General features: G+C 48.9%; 1 long non-coding RNA gene across 1 annotated transcript; it reads left to right on the top strand.

Annotated features, from left to right (window-relative positions):
* The first annotated feature begins 2,736 nt into the window (after window positions 1-2,736).
* LOC129604462 (uncharacterized) lies at window positions 2,737-8,095 on the top strand. The gene is made up of 2 exons (XR_008695360.1): window positions 2,737-6,032; window positions 6,727-8,095. It is a non-coding gene; the product is annotated as an uncharacterized LOC129604462 (long non-coding RNA).
* The last annotated feature ends 770 nt before the right edge of the window (window positions 8,096-8,865 follow it).

Genomic DNA, 8,865 nt, shown 5'->3' with positions numbered 1-8,865 from the left:
GTCTCGATGTCGCTTTATTGAAGCCTCAGTGAAGGTTTTAGTTTTGCCACTGTACCAACACTGCTTCATAAAGATTCTGTAGCAGACACGCGGTTGAATCATAGTTTGATCATTCCGGCGTAAAGTTCCACATGTTTGAATAAACACATGGTTCAGTTGGGTTTGTCAGTGTGACTCACACAGAGGAACAGCAGGATTCAGTTTATTGAACGAAACGTGCTGATCCATGAGACCATGGGACCGGGTCGGCCTCCACCTCCAAACCTCTGGCTCCCTCCTACTCATCGAAACCTACAAACCGATGTAAGTCCGGTAACTAGGTTCTGGTTACTGATGGAGGCTGCAGGAGGATGGCTTCATTTACACGTAGCTTCTTTCCTGTGTGTGTGTCCTGTCTGGTGCTACAAACGTTTTCATGCAACTTATGTTGCGTTAACAGACTCCACTCTAATACTTGACCGAGTGAAACAGCGCCTCCTAACGGCCAAGCACTGAATGTGCTCACACCAAAACAGTACTGCGCTCCTGTAGCTCGCATGTGTAGTAACCGATCAATAAGGCTGACGTCACAACAATGCCTAACTGTGATTTGACAGGAGGGAAGCCAATCATATCATAGCAAGGCGTCAACTTCAACTTGTCTATAATATTAGCATTAAGTGCAGTTATGGAAGATTCGATTAATTTTGTCAGTACTATTTTAGGGAACTGCAACAAGTGAACCCATAAGAACACAGACCCGTTACTACTAGACCGAACATAATGGGCCACATGTAACGTGTCTTTGAACAACCTATGGGTTCGAATGCGTTCTAATGTACAGAGCGGGTAGCTGCTAACGCTAAACCGGCTAAACTAAGAAATGGACCGAACACATGCTGCTGTGCTTTGGACCCGGACGACCCTGTGGCCGCGTCTCCGCCTCGGCGACAGGAGACAGAAAAACCTGCTGCATATTCACACAAAGTTATTCACACAAAGTTGTCACGCAATTTCAACTTTATGAAAAACAATAGTAAGGAGTGAAAAATATACGAAACATATATATATTTATATATACAACATATATATAACATATACATATATATAACAAAGACAGTTAGTGCTTTGTCAACTGGCAGAGATGGGAGCATCTGCGTATCCAGTGGCCCCAAACCGGGACCCTGTGGTGTCCCACAACACAACACAACACAACACAACACAACACAACACAACACAACACAACACAACACAACACAACACAACACAACACAACACAACACAACACAACACAACACAACACAACACAACACAACACAACACAACACAACACAACACAACACAACACAACACAACACAACACAACACAACACAACACAACACAACAAGAGTTTCCTCCGTACCGCCTTGCAGAGGCCTCCACACGAGGTGGAGCGCAGAGAGACACCGCATGTCGGCACCTCCGTACAGGTCTGGGAGACCTGCCCCACGATTACGGAGGCATCCGTGAATAATTAGGTTTCTTCTGAGCACTTTGAGTTCCCAACAAAAACGCTGCGTCTCCAGGTGGGTGAACCTGTTGGTAAATACACACGAACCGTTAACAACAACTGTCCCCAGTGTTGGTTGATGAGACGTCGTCACTAGATGGCGCTAAAGGTCTTCATTGGACCGAACCCAGCCAGAAACACTGTAATAGGCCATGTACGTCCACATCTGGGCTGTGTGGTGGCTTCACTGGACCCCGTTTATACAGTGAATGTGTATGTTTGCTGTTTTTAGAGTCAGTGTTGTTTGTGTTTGTTTGTCTCAAGTGTCCGACCAGAGAAGGGAAAGGTACTGGACCACTACTGCACCACCATCAGCGGTGCTTATTGTGCGCTGCACTGGGCCGTCCGACCGCATCATGGTGCACCTGGTTCCAGCCTACAGGCACAAACTAAAAGTCTCCAGCCCATGGTGAGAGAGTGGACCAGCAGTTCTAACACCCTCCCTTTCCCAGCCGTTGTCCAGCAACAGCCTCCCCCCACGGCCCCACCTGATTCACCCGCTTCACACCTCAGTGCACCCCCCATCAAAGAGGGCGATGTGACCAGAACTGTAAACGGCTGAACCCCCGGAAGGCTGTGGGCCCGGACTCTGTCTCCCCCTCCACCCTGAAGCCGGACCCCAGGACCTCCAGTGGGAGCGGAACATCAGCTCCATCACCAAGAAGCCTCAGCAGAGGATGTACTTCCTGAGGCAGGTCCACCTCCCTGCAAAGGTGTTGGTGAACTTCTACGCTGCCATCATTGAATCCATCCTCACATCCTCCATCACTGTCTGGTTCTTTCCTGGTTCAGTTCTTACTTTCCTCACTACTGAACTGAACCCAGTTCACCCCCCCAAACCCAAGGACAGTCGCTGCTACTTCACAGGTCATACCACCTCAGAGCAACTGCACACTCTGTTCACTTCACTGTACATAGTCTGTACCTCACTCCATTTTAATTTATTCCTCATGTGCACTATTCAAATGATGCTGTGTTTGTACTTTTGACAGTTGTGATGCACCACGTGCCAACACCAAGACAAATTCCTACTTCTGTAATGTGTAGCGTTGAAGGCTCTTTCTGATTCTGAGTTTCGAGTAGCTTCATCCTGTACCTGCCTTTCTGTCTATTTATAATCAGACAATGATGTGAAAGAATTATTGTCTGGACACGAGATGCTTTATAAATGTGTTTTTCCATCATCTGTGGATGTTGCTGACTGAATCAGTGGCTGTGCTGACGCTGAGGCGCCACGTGGGGCCAGTAGCTGTTTGCGCTGTTGTGGTTCAGGCAGACCTGTTTTGTGTGGATGTTTTGTTTGTACCAGCATCTTGTCGCACAACTGAAGGTCTTTGGCGAATAATTTCCACCTGTTCTCTCCATCAAACTATGTTAGTTGGATTTAATGGGAACATCTGTTTGCTGCTGTTTCCTGTCAGGGTGGATTCAACACCACAGTCCCCTCTGAGCGCTGCTGCTCCTCACTGTCTCACTCTAATACGTATGCATGAGAGTGTGTGACCTGCATGTATCCACAGACCTACACATGCCCTTTAGGTGTTAATGTTATCCAGTTTGTTCAGGAAATCACTAATGGAGATTGATGGCACAAAGAGAATCAATGAGCTTCAACCCTGAGAGTGTTTGAGGAAGTCGGTTGTTTCAGTTCACGCTGCAGCTCTATTCTTAGTGAGGTGCGTAACATGACTGAACGGTCGTCTTAAGTCTGGTCTTCACGAAATTTCCCCACGAAAAGGTTTTCTTATTCTTATCAAAGTCTTCATGTGTTCATTAAGTCAGCCTGGATCTAAAGGTTCAGTCTGTGCCTCCACGGTTTCCATCAAAGGCTCCTACAGTGTTTGCACAAGGCGTCCTGTGTGTTGAGTAAGAAGGAAGTGCAGCATGTACGCACTAAGTTCACAGCCTGCTGGGATCTGTGCTGCCCCTGAATGTGGAGGAGAAAACAGGCCCATCTGCTTCCTGTGTTGTGGGGTTAGTGACTGTTTGGTTTCTGATTGAAGCCCTAGTTATGGGATGATGTGATCTGATTTTAATTCAAGCTGTTTTGACTTACAGTTTGTAGCCTCTAATGTAACGTTGGGGGAGGCAACATCATGACTTATCTCCAGGATATAAAGGCAGACCAGTGAGCTCCGCAGACATCAGGAACGGCTGATACTCTGAGATCCGCTTCCACGTAGATCGATGTCACACGTGTGCCAGCTTTACATGTGCGAGCGCTGCACGCAGCTGATAAACAACTTCTTCCTCATTCTCAGAAAAGGAAGTGGGAGGGTGGGGGTGCCGAGAGCCGCCCACATGCTGACCCCATATGCACCGGAGCCATGCACAGCTCACTTATGTCATCTTTGGTGAGGCCTTTCCTTAAGCATGTGCTTGATGTGATGCAAATATCAACGAACTGCAGACACAAAGACCGACAGGGAGTGTAAAGCCGTACACGTGGGCGATCGAGCGTCTCATGTGTCGGCTCATGCCACTGCTGAGCATCAGTGCTGTTTCTAATGTGGCACTCGTCAGGTTCTCCTTAGGTCTGCTCCAATCTGCTGCAGCCACGTCAAAAAGCCCAGGCTCTGCTTGAAGTTGAAACGAGTCTGGCTCAGGTTGTTTGTATTTGCTGATGACTGTTTCAGGGCTGGAAGATTCATGTCTGTTGAGACTGCGGTTCCCTGGATAGAAGCATAAGGAGTCCACAGCCTGGAAGCCTGGTTCCCTGTCCACACAGCAGGCTGAGCTGGGCTGCAAACATGCAGCTGTGTTTCCTATGGACTTCCTCCGTCAGCCGGTGCCTGCGCTCTTGTGCTGTTTCAGACGGCCTCCTCCGCTGTGAGTCATCCTGACGTGCACGGCTTCACGCCTCGGCCGTGCACATGGCTCCCGAACGACACACTCCCTGCCTTCACGTGCTCCCTCGCTCCTTTTAGCCTTTGCCTTTTTGGTTTTGGAACCCGCCCATTTCCTCAGTGCTGCCTGTTGCTTTGCAGACAATGGCAGCCATTCTTACTCTGGTTTGTCGGTAACCCACTTTTGGAAAACGACCTGTGAACAAGCGAGGGAGCAGCGTTTTGCTGCTTTCACATTCCACATGACTCACCTGCCCCGAGTCTGTCCTGTTTGTACGTATACGTCTCTTGCCTCGATGCAAACATGTCTCGACTGCTCATGCTATAAATAAAGTGCAGGCGTTGCATAAGAGCCACAGGTCTCTGTGGGTTACATGTGGCAGATCAGAGGCACGATCAGCAGCTCGTCTTCTGCAGTAACGAGTCAGATTCAGTTTGGTGGTGGCCGCAGCTGAAGGTCACACAACACAACAGGGCTGTGTGTGTGTGTGTGTGTTAAACTGTCAACAAACTGTAAGTCCCAGCTGCTTTACGTAACCGGCCTCTGGTGAAGGTGTTACTGTAACACGTTGAGCTGTGGCTGCATGTGAGCAGCCGCTCACATGGGACCTGCCGCTCACCCTCCTCCCTCCAGGTGTTTGGATTAGAGCAGGGAGGGGGGGCTGTAAACTGACTCCTCCGCTGTCACTGTGTACACTCACAGTCCAACTGTGCCTTTTTACTTCCTTCTCAGACCTCTGTGCCAGAACCTTGGTTGACCTGGACTCGGGACCGGGCTCCTGCCTGAAGGAGCAGCGGGTTCCACGGCGGCTCAGCCCGTGTCGGTGCTGGTTGCTGTGATGTGACTTTGTGCTAATGAACAGGCAGAAGTCTCTGTATAAAGAGTTGAATGGTTGGTTCTGATGGATAATGTTGTCATTGTGGTGTAATGGAAACATGTGGAAACCAAAACCATCAACTGCCTCCTCTCTGATTGTGTGTTGAAGCCTGTGAGCGATAATGCGTCAGAAACACGTTAGTGGATCCACGGCTGCTCTTCATTCCTTTTAGCTTTAAAGGAAACACATAGTCTGGCAGAGTGAGGCGTTCAGGAGCCGATGTCACACTTCCTGGCGTGACTTCAAATATGTGAGTCTCTTAACTAAGTAATTAATAAATAATTAAATGATAAGTAGATGATTCTATTGTTAGTTGTTTTTTTTATTTCGGTTCCTCTTCATGTGCCACTCGTCACATGCTTTCGTTTTTGTAGAATCTTTCATCTCTGTTTGATTTGGTTCAGTAAAAGGAAACTAATTGAAGATGAGGCTTAATGACACTGAGCATCCTGTTGGCAGCTTGGACCAGTACTGTGACACCTCCTGCGTATTTGTTTGTCAGAAGTCATCACATGGCTGAAGTGTTGTTTGTGTGGGTGCCGGCCCCTTCTCGCTTTACCAACAAACAGGAAGTGCTTCTTCTGCCCATCAGCTGCGCTCATTCTGTGAGAAGGTTTCAGGTGTAACCTTACATGGCTGCGCCCACTGTCAGTTTATTACAGTAGGTAGAACCAGCGCTGCTGGGAACAGAAGCCCGTGCTGCTCTGCTTCCAGCCACTGGACCCAGGACGACTGGAGACAGATGGATGGACCTGTTGACACTAATCCTGCTGCATGAGGTAATGGAGCTCGCTGTGTTTGTGCACCGCTCCGCTGCCACTCCTGACTTACTGACTGACCTACTTAACAACAACTCACGTGGCACTAAAGCAAAGGAAGTGTACACACACACACACACACACACACACACACACACACACACACACACACACACACACACACACACACACACACACACACACACACACACACACACACCCTGTTTATTTCCCAGAAGCAGCTTAGTGACTGAGATACTGTGTGGCTAGTTTGAATTGATCATTAATAAGTTCTAGGTGTGGGGGCTTGTGCTGTTCTTGTGTGTGGGTGCTGGTGTTTGTTCAGTCATTCATTCATTTGTGATTAGGAAAATCATTGAGCTGGATTCACACAACTGATCCCAGAGGGACGTGCATGGAAACGACTGAGCCTCAGATAAATACAGAGAAGAATCCACTGTCCAAGGCTTTTCAAGCAGGTTGTGTCCAGCAATAGAACAAGAAGACGAGAGTAACAGCAGTGACGATGACGGCCAGTGATGCTAATGTATAATCAAGCAGTCAAAGGTTTAATCATTGCAGAGCGATGGATTCAGTCCAACGTTGACCTACAACCCTGCATCCAAACTACTGCACACAGGCCTTGGAACAGTTCACACAAATTTGTTTTGAGGCTCTTTCTGAAACCATCTCCTAATTCTGAATTTGTTGCCAGAAACCTGTCGGGTCAGAACGGAGAACAGGCTGGAAAGGAAAACAAAGCACGTGTCGGAGCGCGTCGCTCAGCTCAACAGTTCCTGTTCCTCTGTCTGTGAAGTCTTCATCACATACACAACCAGCATCTTCTACTGGCTTTGTGTCACCTTCATGCTCAGTCACTCACTGCGGCGTGCAGGACGAGTGTCAGACGATCAGCGATCAGCACAGAGCATGAGGCTGGTACCATCAGAAGGCCCGGCTCTGATCCGGCTCCGGATCCTGAGCCTGAGCCCACATTCCTGTCAACCACCACCTTTGTCTCCAGCTCCTTAGAAGGCGTCGCTGTGTCACGGCCCAGAGTTAGCGCTGGGGAAGCCCACGGATGCGGTTCCTCCAGAGTGGAGACACGTGACCAGCAGAAAGAGAGGACGGGGTCTCAGACACAGCCTTGTTGGGAGGAAGCTGGGATTGGGCTCGGCCCCCACGGCCGCCTGCTCATCCAGCCCTCAGCTGTTCCTGTGCCGCGGGTTCACTCCAGGCTGCGCTGGGTGGAAGGAAGAGGGAGGAGCTGCCCTACATTCTGCCCTCTGCTTCTCTGCGCAGGCTGCAGCGCCATGTGGATTTCCACAAAGGGCTGATTGACTCAGGCCTATTTTTGGTTCAAATTTCTGCAAGGCATCAGGAAAGTGTAAGATTACACCAGATGTTATCTGGGAGAAGTCTGAGCCTGTAACGCTGTCAACACAGTCAAGTCTGTAATGCAGCATTAGAAAGCTTCCACATGGTAAAGGCCTCAACCTGTTTCCCATTTTTATTATTATTTAATAATATTATTATGTGGTTGGTGGTGCTGTTGATAATATTGTTCCATAAGCACCAAACAGTCGCTGCCGGTTTTAAACCTAAACAACTGAGTGACCTGCTCCAAAGCCGTGTTGATGTTTCAAACGCGTGAGTTGATTTAAACGTGTACGTCTGATGCATAACAGGTTTTTCACACCCAGACAGATCGGACCTCCACAACCTGATCCGGGTCGCTGCAGGTCGTCCAGTATTGTGTAACACCTGCATCCCAGTGTGGATGACTTAACATGAGCCCCGCTGCCGCAGCGGCGTGTGTCTCGGGTCACGTGTTACATGTTGGTGAGCGTGTTTACGCTCGCTAGCCTGCGTCTGGGCTCCTGTCTTCCCAGTAAAGCTTCAGTGTGTGTGGTGAAGCCTACATAGCTATCAGGTCAATATTTTCAGTAGATAAGATTAGAGCTGTGTGCTCCTTCCTGCTCCTATGTTTCTATCGTAGTGCAAATACAAACACGTGAGTTGTATCAGAACAAGGACACTGAGAAACTGAATCCCTTGGAATAAAAATGATTGGTCATGTGTCATTTTATGGCGACTCCCTGATGGCATTTGGACCGTGGTGAAGGAGCGTAAAGGATGTAAAGTGATTCTGAGCTCTGCATCAGTTCTATAGTCAGGACTTGATGAACATTCTATTTTCACCCGGTGGACTCCAAGTTCTACTCTGGACGAACGATGCGTCATCAGCTGGAACCTGTTGCAATGACTCAGCTTTTTCTCACTGCAGCTCTGATGGTTCCGAGCAGTGCATTTCCATGGCTCTGTGGGCAGTGTTGACCTTTGACCTTCAGACCACAGAAGCGGTGAAAGTGTCTGCTGGGCTGTGGTGTTTCTTCTAGCATGTCTGAGGTAACCCAGTGTTTTGGGGCCCAAACGGGCCTGAGGCTCCCACCCCTCACCGGCCTCTGGGCCTGGCTGGCTGCAGAACCGCTGGGCTCAAACACTGTTCAGAACTGGATCTTCTTGACCAGTTTCATACCTGGCTGTGAGGATCCTCATTGGTGTTCGCAGGTCACACCCTTGAAGTTCATTTCCTCTGGAGGTGACCTGGTCCTCCTTAACGTGACCTGTTGTCTCATGCATCTTCCAGATGAGCCAGAAATAAAGGGCCGTCACACCCCAAAGCAGGAAGCTGCTGTAAAGTGGGGCAGTTGGGTTTTGGCCGGCCTTCTTGGATGTTTGAGAATCTTTGGTTGACATGTTGAACTCTGATTGATGACTAATTAATTAATTAATCAGTTTGATGTTGTTCTTGTCATCACTGATTTACTGCAGCAGACATTCCATTCCATCG

The sequence above is a fragment of the Betta splendens genome, chromosome 8 (assembly GCF_900634795.4).
Source record: "Betta splendens chromosome 8, fBetSpl5.4, whole genome shotgun sequence".
Taxonomy (NCBI): domain Eukaryota; kingdom Metazoa; phylum Chordata; class Actinopteri; order Anabantiformes; family Osphronemidae; genus Betta; species Betta splendens.
This window is presented reverse-complemented; position numbering and strand designations above follow the sequence as displayed.